At 45.8% G+C, this 13,991-nt stretch overlaps 2 non-coding genes across 2 annotated transcripts; both read left to right on the top strand.

Moving 5' to 3' along the window:
* The first annotated feature begins 5,061 nt into the window (after window positions 1–5,061).
* Window positions 5,062–5,134, top strand: trnav-cac (transfer RNA valine (anticodon CAC)). The gene has a single exon. It is a non-coding gene; the product is annotated as a tRNA-Val (tRNA).
* Window positions 5,135–8,938: 3,804 nt separating this feature from the next.
* Window positions 8,939–9,028, top strand: trnap-cgg (transfer RNA proline (anticodon CGG)). The gene is given in 2 exon segments: window positions 8,939–8,974; window positions 8,993–9,028. It is a non-coding gene; the product is annotated as a tRNA-Pro (tRNA).
* The last annotated feature ends 4,963 nt before the right edge of the window (window positions 9,029–13,991 follow it).

Raw genomic sequence — 13,991 nt, 5'->3', positions numbered from 1 at the left:
CCCCCTTCCCGTGTCGACTAGCCATCACCTTCTCTAGGCCAGTCCCGTATCCCGCTTCCGCGCTCCCACTTGCTCCCCAGGCGTCGCATTCCATCCCCGTCCACCCACTCTTTAGCCATTTCCTCTTTGATTTCCGCAGCAGCAACCCAGTTATCCCCCCCCTCCCCCCTCCCCCCCTCCCCCGCTAGATCCCCTTCTAGCGTGATTGCTCCCCCCATATTACCTCCGCAAGTCAGCTGACTTCAACTGACCCCGGCTACTCCTGCTCCCTCCTTGACCCCCCCGTGTGGGGATCTCCCATCTGCCTTGCACCTGTCTTCCCGCCATTATCTTTCTGGCGCGGGAACATCCCTATATCTGACCAGCCTTTTGTGGCGCAGCTCCCTTTCCCCTCCCACTCCCATTCCTCATTCTCCGCCTATGTCCCTTCTTTCCCCCCCCCTCACCGGCGCCCACATTTCTTAGTGTCTCCCCCCTTCCCAATTTACTTCTCTATTTACATCGACAATAACATTCCCTACAGTATCAGTCCCTCAGTTCCGATCCAATTTCTCATCTTTAATAAAGTTCCATGCTTCTTCCGCCGTTTCGAAATAGTGATGTCTCTCCTGGTACGTGAACCATAGTCGTGCCGGCTGCAGCATCCAGAACTTCACCTTCTTTTTGTGTGACACCTCCTTGGCTCGGTTAAAACTCGCCCTCCTTCTTGCCACATCCGCACTCCAATCCTGGTACACCCGTACCACTGCATTCTCCCATCTGCTACTCCGCACCTTCTTAGCCCATCTCAGGACCTCTTCTCTATCTTTAAGGCGGTGAAATCGCACGATTGTTGCCCTAGGTGGTTCTCCCGCTTTTGGTCTTCTCGCCGGGATCCGATGGGCCCCCTCCACCTCTAAGGGGCCCGCAGGGGCCTCAGCTCCCATCAACGAGCTTAGCATCGTGCTTACATAAGCCCCGCAATCCGCTCCTTCCACTCCCTCAGGGAGACCCAGTATCCGAAGGTTCTTCCTTCGCGCTCTGTTTTCTAGGGCCTCAATCCTTTCAATGCACTTTTTTGTGGAGCGCCTCGTGCGTCTGTGTTTTGACCGCCAGGCCCAGGATCTCGTCCTCATTATCCGTCACCTTCTGCTCCACCATGCGGAGCTCTGTCTCCTGGGTCCTTTGTGCCTCCTTGAGTCCCTCAATTGCCTGTCGCATCGGGGTCATCACCTCCCTCTTTAGTAGCTCCACACACCATCTCAAGAATTCGTCTTGCTCGGGCCCCCATGTCGCCTGGGCTTTCTCCGCCGCCATCTTGTGTCTTCTCCCTTTCTGTCCCTATCGTCGAGGATTCCTCGCGCTGCAGCCGCCACTGCCAATATTTTCCTCTTTCGTTGGGGGGGGACTCCCTATTCACTCACCCCACACCGGGTTTCGTCACGCGAAAATTTCCCGTTGGGGCTCTTAAAAGAGCCCGAAGGTCCGTTGGAGCTGGAGCCGCCGAAACGTGCGGCTTAGCTAGTCATCGCCGCAACCGGAAGTCGAATGCTGGGTCTTTATCCAACCATTAAAACACAATATTGATCAATCGAATTTGTTGCTTTGTGATCTGATTTCCATTGGAGCCACGTGCCAAGATGTCACATTATTAAATTAATTGATACAGCAACCAAAGTGCATGTGAAGTATCTGAATGATACTAAATGGGCGGCACGGTGGCATAGTGGCTAGCACTGCTGCTTCACAGCACCAAGACCCGGGTTCAATTCCGGCCTCGGATAACTGTGGGAAGATTTCAGTTTCTCCCTGTGTCTCTGTGGGTTTCCTCCGGGTGCTCCGGTTTCCTCCCACAGTCCAAAGATGTAGAGGTTAGGTGGATTGGCCGTGATAAATTGGTGTACAAAAGATTAGGTGGGTCACCGGGATAGGGTGAAAGCGTGGGATTAACTGGGGTGCTCTTTCCAAGGGCTGGTGCAGACTCGAATAGCCTCCTGCTGCACTGTAGGTTCTATGATTCTTCCTCCAGTGTGACTGAGCTGTTATGTCAGCAAATAGGATGACCGAGTGAATTCATTTCCACATTCGCCTGGAGGCACATTCATTTTGGACCCAAGATGGCGCCGGAGCGTGGCGACTCTCTGTGAGCTCTACCAAACAGATCTTTTTACAACTTTATAATCGTACTACTATTTTAAAACTAATTGAACATGAACATTATCACTAACCTTTACTCCTGTATGCTTCACCCGATGCCGGTGTCTATGTATTTACATTGTGGACCTTGTGTTGCCCTTTCATGTATTTTCTTTTTATTTTATTTTCTTTAATGTACTAAATGATCTGTTTCAGCTGCTCTTAGAAAAATACTTTTCACTGTACCTCAGTACACGTGACAATAAACAAATCCAAATCCAAAGAATTTTGTGGTGGGATTTTACACCTGAGATTGAAGCTCAGTCAGTGATTTTAAACCCTTCTACTAATGAGTTCCACATTCTTAGCACTGTCAGTTAAAGAAAAGCAAAAATACTACAGATGATGGAAATCTGAATTAACAACAAAAATAATAATCTAATAATAATCTTTATTAGTGTCACAAGTAGGCTTACATTAACACTGCAATGAAGTTAATGTGAAAATCTCCTAGTCGCCACACTACGGTGCCTGTTTGGATACACCTAACAAGCACATCTTTCGGGACTTGTGGGAGGAAACCGGAGCACTCGGTCGACACCCACGCAGACACAGGGAGAACGTGCAGACTCTGCACAGACAGTGACCCAAGCCAGAATCGAAATACTCAGCAGATCTGGTAGTGTCTGTGGAGAGGGAGACATGGTTTACATTTCATGTCCAAGATCTTTCATCAGAACTACACTGCATCAGCATAGATCTGAAAGGTCAACTGTTTCTCAATCCCCAGATGTTGCCAGATATGCTGGGTATTTCCAGTATTTTCTATTTTAATGTCTAGTTAAAGAGAATTGCTCATTAGATGTATTACTAAGTTATATTTATTTTCATCCTTATACAAGTGACAACATCTTCCAATTGTCTACCCTGTAAAACACTTCTATATGTTTATATTCCTCAATCATTCACTTTTCCAATGGAAACGTCCCTAGCCTGCTCAATCTATCATAGATTACATAGATTACATAGAACATACAGTGCAGAAGGAGGCCATTCGGCCCATCGAGTCTGCACCGACCCACATTAATCCCTCACTTCCACCCTATCCCCGCAACCCAATAACCCCTCCCAACCCTTATGGACACTACGGGCAATTTTTTTAGCATGGCCAATCCACCTAACCTGCACGTCTTTGGACTGTGGGAGGAAACCGGAGCACCCGGAGGAAACCCACGCAGACACGGGGAGAACGTGCAGACTCCGCACAGACAGTGACCCAGCGGGGAATCGAACCTGGGACCCTGGCGCTGTGAAGCCACAGTGCTATCCACTTGTGCTACCGTGCTGCCCACGAGAGTCAACCACATTGCTGTGGGTCTAGGAGTCACATGTAGGCCAGACCAGGTAGGGATGGCAGATTTATTTTCTTGAAGGACATTAGTGAACCAGATGAGTTTCTACGACAATGGTTTCATGGCTGTCTTTAGACTTTTAATTCCACATTTTTATTGAAGTCAAATTACACCATCTGCTATGTTGGGATTTGAACCCAGGACCCCAGAGGATTACCCTGCATCTCTGGATTACATGTCCAGCGACAATCCCACTACGCCACTGCCTCCCCTATCATGATGGGTATAACCTATCACTATAGAATTGCTCCAATAAAACTTTGCATTTTGACAAAGTCCACATATTAGCCGTTCATTCAGTCCACAACAGAATTTAATAGGTTGACAGATGCAGGTTTAACCACTGTCTGAAACATGCACATAAAGACAGACACAAGCGATTCTGTGACTGAATTGGAGTAAATGGCAGAGATTTTAATAGAATCAAATTTTTAAAAATCTGTCTTCATGATAGCGAAATAGGAAAACCCACTCGGGGAGATGAGAAAAACGAGGCTCGGTACAGATCCCGTGACGTCCCTCTTTCTTCAACACGAATGGGATGAAGGCGTCAGAACGTTTCACACACAGAACAAAAAGGAATCAAATATAATGAAAATATCATTCTCAAATCTCTACCTGTAAAACTATCCCATTTCATTTCAATGCTGACTGTGCTCAATTTCACATGAGCACAATGGGGTTTGTATTTCCCAGTGACTCGAAATATTTTCTTTGTCAGTCATGTTTGCAAATCAATGTTGTATATTTCAGAGTCTCACTTTCAAATGAGGACATAAGTGTCAGATAAGATTAAGTTTTGAGTAACGGAACAGATGCTGAGTAAATTGATTGACATTTTTTGAAGCAATATGAGAATTATGTTATTACTGAATGAGCAGAAATCATTCCACCCTGAGAACGCTTTTCCATTTGAAAATTCATTTGAAACCAAATAAAGTGGACTACTTAAGCAAAGTGTCTCAACAGGGCTTTGTGAAGTTCTAAAAATCATTTCCCTCTCTAATAGACAGACTGTGTGAACAGGCTGTAGATCAAATAAAATTAAATTCTGTATATCAACTCAGAAATAATGAAGAGATGCTTGATCAGGAAAAAACACCTTCATAAATTTGGTATGAAATCAATTGCATGATTACATGTTGTTTATATCGTAAACTGCATAATTTCCGTGTTCACATCTTCTGGTCCAGTGAAACTTGATCATTAAGTCAAACTGGGCATGGATTCGACAGAAATTGCTTTTTCAAAAGCGAATTGGACGATCAGCTGAAATGGAGAAAACTCAAGGCCGTTGAAACAGAAAAACATTGAGACTAATCAAAAGATTGTTCTTTTGAAAAGCTGGTCGAGGTGATCGAAGTGCCATTTATTGCGTTTTGTCATTTTATGGTTACATTGATTTATTAGTCTCTCTGCAGCATTCCTAATGAGAACAGCCGAATTCTAAAAAGCAAAGGCTCCAAAGTGTAACTGAGTGGCAGAACAGTGTCAGCTTTCTGCACAGGGCCATTGAAGCGACTATCAGCCAGCTGTTTCTGTAGTGTAGTGGTTATCACGTTCGCCTCACACGCAAAAGGTCCCCGGTTCGAAACCGGGCAGAAACATTATGGACGTTACTCATTTGCCGATGAGTTGTATTCTTGCTGTTTTCTGTTTACTCATTAAGGGAAACCGTTACCTTACACGCGTTTCATATGATATCCTGCAAAATCCACCATTATGGGGACTGGGAGGAATCGGTCAGAGAGTTCACACGTGTTAAGTGTGAATGGTTTTCTAATGTGCTGCGACATTTTCTGATTCTATTAATAATCTTAAATCAATTTCTCTGCCGCTTGTCTAAGTTTACAGCTGAATTGGACTCCCTCAAAAGAAGGTTCTTCAGTGCAACAAGAATGCAGGTTTCCTGTTCTCGGTCAGAGGGTCAAACTCGGTGCTTGTTTCTGTGGTGTAGTGGTTGTCATGTTTACTTTACACTCAAAAAACCCTGGATTGGAAAACGTGTAAAAACATTGTCGAGGCCCATTCGTTTAAGTGTGTAGGAAAAGTTGCATAATTGACATTTTCATTGTTACTCATCCCGAATAACCCTTGAACTGAGTAAATCTGCCGTGTGGAAGCCCGGTCCCCAGAGCTTCAGCCTGATTCTCTGCATTGCCAGTTTAGTGACAATAACACAACTCAACACCAACCACTCCCCCAGTGAATCCGCAATAACACAACTCAACACCAACCACTCCCCCAGTGAATCCGCAATAACACAACTCAACACCAACCACTCCCCCCAGTGAATCCGCAATAACACAACTCAACGCCAACCACACCCCCAGTGAATCCGCAATAACACAACTCAACACCAACCAGTCCCCCAGTGAATCCGCAATAACACAACTCAACACCAACCACTCCCCCAGTGAATCCGCAATAACACAACTCAACACCAACCACTCCCCCAGTGAATCCGCAATAACACAACTCAACACCAACCACTCCCCCAGTGAATCCGCAATAACACAACTCAACACCAACCAGTCCCCCAGTGAATCCGCAATAACACAGCTCAACACCAACCACTCCCCCAGTGAATCCGCAATAACACAACTCAACACCAACCACTCCCCCAGTGAATCCGCAATAACACAACTCAACACCAACTACTCCCCCAGTGAATCCGCAATAACACAACTCAACACCAACCACTCCCCCAGTGAATCCGCAATAACACAACTCAACACCAACTACTCCCCCAGTGAATCCGCTATCGATTATTACCTGAATATAATATCTTAAAAAGCAAATGTCATTTGCTCTCATCTATGCCGGAAATGTATTCAGGAGAAGCAGAAGTGCTGAAAATTGCCGGCACACTGAGCAGGAACAGAGATGCTCCTATTTTGACTTGGCACAAATATTAACAGTTTGTTCAATGGCGACAAATGCAGGTCAGAGGCTGGGAATCTCGCTGTTATTCTATTAAATTGATTAACACTAAAAGACCGGCTGGGAATCCTGCGGAGAGTAATTAACCCCCTTGCCCCCACCTCCCCCCCCACCGCCTCTTCACCATCAACAGTCACAAGTCAGGAATTAAATGGCTCAAAAGGCAAAGCTGGCTCGGTGGATTGGCCATGCGAAATGGCTGGGTTACGGGGGGTGGGCCTAGTTAGGGTGCTCTTTCCAAGTGTCGGTGGAGACTCGAAGGGCCGAATGGTGTCCTCCTGCACTCCAGGGATTGTATGATCCTACCAATATTGATCTCCTTCAGTTCCTCCTCTCACTAAGCCCTGCATCCCCAACAGTTCTGGCATCTGATTTGTGTCAGTTTCTGTCCCTTTAGAATACACTGGGATTTGTCAAAAAGACTACCAAAAGTAAATCTAATAAAATAAACAGTCAACTGAATTGGGTTAAAGTTACTGAAAATGCATTTTTTCATAGGCTTCGCAAACTGATATCGACAAGTTGACCACGAGCCAGGAGTCGAACCTGAAATCTTCTAATCTGTAGGCAGGCGCGTTATCCATTGCGCCTCTGGCCCACAGGGGAATGACGTCGTTGCATCTGGTCCAACACGTCACATAGACTATTTATCCCAAAGTGCTTCACAACTCTGGGGGGAATTCTCTCAGGATCCCCTCTGGCGGATTGGATCAGAGTCAGGGTTGGAATTGGCGGCAATGTAAAATACACTAATGCTGTTCCCAGCGCGGGAAGTCATTCCCGAAAAATATAAAGAATGAGCTGGGATTTCTGGGATCGTGTCCAGCATCTGTTTGTGGGGAAATGTAGTTGGTGAATGCCCAGGCTTGGACAATACTTACCAGGACTAAAACAATAAGTGATTGAATTTAAATTTGGAAATTCCCAGCTCCTTTCTGTCTGCAGGTATTTCCCGCCCTGAGCTGCACAATGAACAACAAACCACACCGATAAAACTAACTTTTATTTCCTGTCCGTTCAACTGGTGTCGGTGCCGGCGATGTTTGTGGACAAACTGCAGCTTCTGTGTATGTTTCCCCCGCTGCATCTATTCCCCTGGAACTGACACTCTCATTTTCTGTGTCCATCAAATGTCCGAACGGTGTAAAGTTCCGATCATGTCCACCAGAGGGCGACATGGTCACATGTTTCCTCCTTATCAAATACCCGCCACAATATTCTGACTCAATGGTTCCTCTCTGTTTTCAAACAAACGAACAGATGAAATAAAAGCAGAAGTTGGCCATTCGGCCCCTTCAGGCTGCTAAGCCATTCAATAAGATGTGGAGATGCCGGCGTTGGACTGGGGTGAGCACAGTAAGAAGTCTGACAACACCAGGTTAAAGTCCAACAGGTTTATTTCGAATCACTAGCTTTCGGAGCACTGTTCCTTCCTCAGGTGAGTGAAGAGGTGGATTACACAACCATATATATAGACACAGTCAATGATACAAAGACTCGCATTCAAAATATCATCTTGCATTCTATTCAACAAGCTGGCTGACCTGTTTGTCTTTCGAATTCCACATTCCCATCATGCAAAGATACGAAATGTGATTCTCTGATAGTAAATGGTCTGTTTTATAGAATGATACACACACGGGAGCACATACGAACAGATGAGATAGAAGCAGAAGTCGGCCATTCGGTCCCTTCAGCCTGTTCTGCTATTCGCTAAGACCACGGCTCATCTGTTTGTGTTTCGAATTCCACATTCCCATCGTGCAAACATATAAAATAAGCTTCTGTGATACTGAATATTCTGTTTTCTAGAATGATACAGCACATGTGCAGAGTTTGAAAGAAGCTCAGCGCACAGCGGGAAACAGCAGCGCGTCTTTCCACTGGGCTCAATACAGCTTTCACACTCAGATTGTGTTCAACAGTTTCACACTGTAAATGCTGCCCCCATTCTGTGTGCCCTTACATCGCAGATTTGGGTTTGAATCTTGTTTCCACTTGTTCTTTGTGTCCGGGCGGCAGTTGTTGATCAATCTGCCATTGACAGCTCCTCCAGACACATCTTTTGTTTCTTTGTTTCTTCCATTGTTCTGACAGGGAGCTGGCACAGACACGGCAGCCCGAATGGCCTCATTCTGTGGTGTAATTATCCTCTGATTCGATGCTAACTTCACTCTGAGGCCGAGAACCGCAAAGTCTTTTTCAGTTAATCTCTCCCGACTTGCCCCCAATCAGAGCCCTTTCCTGTTGTTCTGTTTGCTCCCTCCGGGATTTCACTTGCTTCTAATTTTCTACATTTCTAACCCGTCCCGGTTTCTATGAAAGGTCCTGGGGGTGAATGTGAATTTTGTTTCCGTGTCCACAAATGCTACCTGACTTCCTGAGTTTTCCCAGCATTTTCCGCAGATACCTGATTGGCTGTGGATGGCAATGAAAGTATCTTTTGGTTCAATCAGCTTATTTTTATTGGCTCGTTGGTCTAGGGGTAAGATTCTCGCTTCGGGGTTTGTGTTGTACGAAAATGTGAGAGGTCCCGGGTTCAAATCCCGGACGAGCCCTTTGATGTTGTTTCTTATTGTCCAAGCAACACGTTTTGTTCATTTCTTTCAGAGCAGACGGCGGGATTGGTTCACATTGGGTTTGCTTTGAGAAGCTGAGCTCACACTGCAGGGAATCAATACGTTCCCGAGAAAATCGATACATTTCGAAAAGCTTGACTATGTGAGTGGACATTCACTTATCTCCATTCACTAATCCAGGTGACTCCATGATGGTGGATTCAGGCAGCTCTCTGTCTGTTTCATTTTATCCATTCGGGAATGTGAACCTCGCTGGCTGCTCCAGCATTTCGCCCACAACTATTCGCTATTGAGAAGGTGGTGCTGAGCTGCTTCTTGAACCGCTGCAGTCCATTGGTGTAGGTACACCCACAGTGCTGTTAGGGAGGGAGTTCCAGGATTATGTCCCAATGACAGTGAAGGAACAGCCGATATATTTCCCAGTCAGGATGGGGAGTGGCTGGGAAGGGAACTTTCAGGGTGCCGGGGTCTTGGGCTTGGAAGGCGCTGTCTAAGATGCCGTTGGTGAGTTCCTGCACCCATCCAGGCAAATGGACAGTATCCCATCACACTCCTGACTTGTGCCTTGTAGATGGTCGGCAGGTTTTGTGGAGTTAGGAGGTGAGTTACTCGCTGCAGAGTCCCAGCCTCTGAGTTGCATTTGACGCCATTGAACGAACTGTTAATATTTGTGCCGAGTCAAAATAGGAGCATCTGTGTTCCTGCTCAGTGTGCCGGCAATTTTCTGCTTCTCCTGAATGCATTTTGAGGTACCTGTCAGAGCAAATGACACATGCTTGAAAGTTGTTATATTCAGGTAATATTGGACAGTGGATTCACTGGGGGAGTGGCTGGTGGTTGAATAATGTAATTGTCTCTGGACCAGTGAAGCAGAGAACCAGGCTGGAGCTCTGGGGACCGGGGTTCCACGCGGCAGATTAACTCAGCATCAATTCAAGGGCAATTCGGGATGGGTGTAAATGAATAATGAAAATGTCAATCATGTAACTTTTCCACACACGGAAATGAATGGGGTTTGACAATGTTTCTGTGCGGGTTTAAACCGAGGGCCTTTATGTGTGTAAAGCAAACATGATAATCACCGCACTGCAGAAACAGGGAACAGCGCTCAGCGCACTGACCGAGAATAGTAAACTGTGCGTCCTTATTGCACCGAAGAACCTTCTATTGTGGGAGTACAATTCGACTGAAAATTAGGCAATTGGTGGAGAAATTGATCTGACATGAGAATCATAAAATGCCACAGCACATTAGAAAACCATTCACAACTAACACGGGTGAACTCTGACTGCGATTCAGATGTTTCTGAATGGGGATTCTGTGATCTTGAAGTTTCTCTATTCCAATTATTCTTCCAATTTGCTTTTGAAAAAGGAGTTTCTGCAGAATCCTTGCTCAGTTTGATTTAATGAGAACGTTCCCCTGGTCCAATGACCAGAAGATTTGGACATAAAGATGGTGTAGTTTACGATTTTGCAGGGTACCATTTGGAACTTTGCGGGTGTAAGGTAATGCATTTGTTTAACTATTGAACAACAAATAACAATGATACAACTTATCTGCAAATTTAGATGAGTAACGTCAATAATGTTTTGAATAATAATAATATGGGACATTTGGTGTGTGAGGGGAACGTGATAACCAGCTGATTGGCAATGAGCCCATTGGACTGGTGTTTTGAAAATATGTTGTGTTATCTGTAAAAATTATAAAAGTCGAATAAAAATATAGATTGAAAAAGAGCAAATCGATTCGTCTCAATGTCCTTCTCTTTTCTGTGATCTTGAAGTTTCTCTATTCCAATTATTCTTCCAATTTGCTTTTGTAAAAGGAGTTTCTGTAGAATCCTTGCTCAGTTTGATTTAATGAGAACGTTCCCCTGGTCCAATGACCAGAAGATTTGGACATGAAGATGGTGTAGTTTACGATATAAACATTATGTATTCATGCAATTGGTTTCATATTGAATTTACAAAAGTGTATCTTGTCATTATTTCTGAGTTGATAACAGAATCCAATTAATTTGATCTACATCCTATTTACAGAGTCTGTCTATTAGAGAGGGATTTGTGAAGCTTAACAAAGCCCTCTAGAGATCACTTTGCTGAAGTAGTTTACTTTATTAGTTTACAAATGAATTATGAAATGTAGAAATGTCCACCCAGCAAATATTTCCTCTCATTCAGTGATAACATCATTCTTATTTTCCTTCGAAAAACATCAAACAATTTTACTCAGTATTTGTTGCATTATTCAAAACTTGATATTATTTGATATTTATGTCCACATCTGAAATTGAGACTCTCTGAAATATACAATATTGAATTGCAAACATGACTGGCAAAGAAAATAAATCGAGTCACTGGGTAATATAAGTTCTGTTGAGTTCATTTGAGATTGGCCACGTCAGTTTTTAAACACAATCAAATATCTTCACAGGTAGGAGATTAAAGAATGATAAGTTTATTATAATTGACCCTTTGTTCTGGGTATGATACATTCTGCAGCCTAAATCCCGTTCATGTTCATGAAAGGAGGGGTGACAGCAAATCCGCACTGAGCCTGGATTTCCTCATCTCCCTGAGTGGATTTTCCTATTTCTCTACCACAAAGCCCGATTTTCAAAAAGGTGTTTTAGTTAAATCTCTGCTATTTCCTCTAATTCAGTTAGAGTATCATTTGTCTCTGTCTGTGTGAGCATACATTACTATTAGATCTGTTTCAGATGGTGATTAAAAATGTTAATCTACATCCATACATCCACTAAATTCTCTAGTGGACTGAACAAACTGAGAATATCCGAACTGTGTCAAAATGGGATCATCTTTTTCTGATCTTTGCTTCTTCAATATTCACTACCTCCGCCTTCTCTGAATGAAGTTTGAGGCCGAGATGAGACCAAATATATATCTAATACATGGGATTCAGGTGACATGCAGAAACAAACGCATGTTATCCAAACTTCCCTCAAACTAAGCGAGAAGTATTCAATGTTCCTGCCCAGTTTTAAATGGAGGACCTTTCGCGGCGTTAGATGAACATAACCACTACACTACAGAAACAGGCAGCAGCGGAGCAGCCAATGGACCTGTGCTATGTTCAACTGCAGTGTCTTGCTGCAGCTTCTGATGGTTAGGCTGAGAGGCCATGTGATTTATTACTCTCCTCTACCTTCCCCACGTGTTTATTTCTCGCAACTTATTTTCATTTCTTCCATCGATCTGTTCCCCCCCGCCCCTCCCCCCCCCCGCCCCTCCCCCCCCCCGCCCAACTTGGACAATCTGCTCCCTGTTCCTAGTCTTCCATTCACTCACTGCTTACTTTTATTCTGCCGTTCAGATTCTAATCTCTTTAACGTGCCTCTCTCAGCACTGTTCTTAGCCTTTATTACCCATTTACATTCCCTTTTACTTTCTGGCAAGTCATTTTAGTCATTCTCCACCTATTGCTGGCCATCTATCCAGCCCCACTTCTCCACGAATCCCCTGCCCCCCTCCCGCCCCGCCCCAGCCACTGTCCGCCCACAATAGTCTGAATCTGACCCTATTTCCAGTTCTCCAGCTTTGACAAAGAGTCACCCAGACTCAAAACGTCAGCTGCCTTGCGGATTTAACATTCAGTTCAACAACTTCAGACTGAACTCCCTCTTCCCCTTTCACCACATTTTAAGTTCTTCCATTGATCCGTTTTCCCTTAACAACCCCCCCCCCCCCACCCCCCACCCAACAGCTCCTGAGCAACCTGCTCCCTGTTCCTACTGTCCTTTGAAACACTGCTTACCTTTGTTCTGCCTTTAACACATTCTAATCTCTTCCCGCGCCACTATTAGCACCTTTTTAGCCTTGATCATCATTTAGATTCCCTTTGTCTTTCCTTCCAAGACATCTTAGTCATCCTCCACCTATCACTGGCCCTCTATCCAGCCCCAATGTTCCCTGCCACCCTTTCCCACTCCAACTGTCTAAATCTGACCCGATTTCCTGTTCTCCAGCTTCAGAGAATCCCTTTCAGAGAATCGGTGCAGACTCGATGGGCCGAATAGCCTCCATCTGCACTGTAGGAATTCTGGGGGGGATCCTCCGATATGGAGGTCAAGTGTTCGCGCCTTCGTGAACGCCGTCGCGTTTCACGATGGGGCGAACAGGCCGGGCATGAATTACTCTGGCCCCCACAAGGGGCCAGCATGGCACTGGAGTGGTTCACGCCGCTCCAGCCTCGTTACGCAGCGCCAAATGGGCGCCACACCATCCCACGCATGCGCAGTTGGGCCAGCTCAATCCTGCGCATGCACAGTTGGGCCGCGCCATCCTGTGCATGCGCGAGAAACTTCTTACGCGCGCCAGCCCCGACCCAACATGGGGTCGGAGTTCAGGGGCCGGCTGTGCCGGAAAGTAGTCCCGGGGGGGGGGGGGAAGAGAGGCCGGCCCGCCGACCACGGGCCAGACCAAATCGGAGCGTTCCCACAGAGTTCCCGCCGGCAGTGACCAGGGGTGAATGGCGCTGGCGGGTCTCTGTCGTATCGGGGCGGCCGCTCGGCCCATCCGGGTGGCCCCGCCGATTCCAGCGGCCCGCGGCTAGCGCAAATGGTGCCAATTCTCCGCACCTCGGAGAATCGCGCGCCGGCATCAGGGCGTCATGGCGCGGTTGCGGCGATTCTCCGGCCCAGCACGGGCTCGGGAAATCGCCTGCTCTATGGTTCTAATTCTATTCTATGAATCTTTATAAAGCTCTGGTCACCACTCTTCAGGAAGGATGTGAAGGTTCTTGGAGAAGGTGCAGAGGAGATTTCCCAGAATGGTCCCAGCAAAGGAGGTTGAGGGGAGATTTGATTCAGGTACACAAGATTACGCCAGGTTTCCATTGGGTGGACAAAGAAACTCTGTTTCCATTCACTGATCGTACAAGCAGTCGGGACACAGATTTAAAGTTTTGGGTAAAGCCT

Source organism: Scyliorhinus torazame, chromosome 5 (genome assembly GCF_047496885.1).
Source record: "Scyliorhinus torazame isolate Kashiwa2021f chromosome 5, sScyTor2.1, whole genome shotgun sequence".
NCBI lineage: Eukaryota > Metazoa > Chordata > Chondrichthyes > Carcharhiniformes > Scyliorhinidae > Scyliorhinus > Scyliorhinus torazame.
Note: the sequence above shows the minus strand (reverse complement) of the source record. Positions and strands in the feature narration are given on the sequence as shown.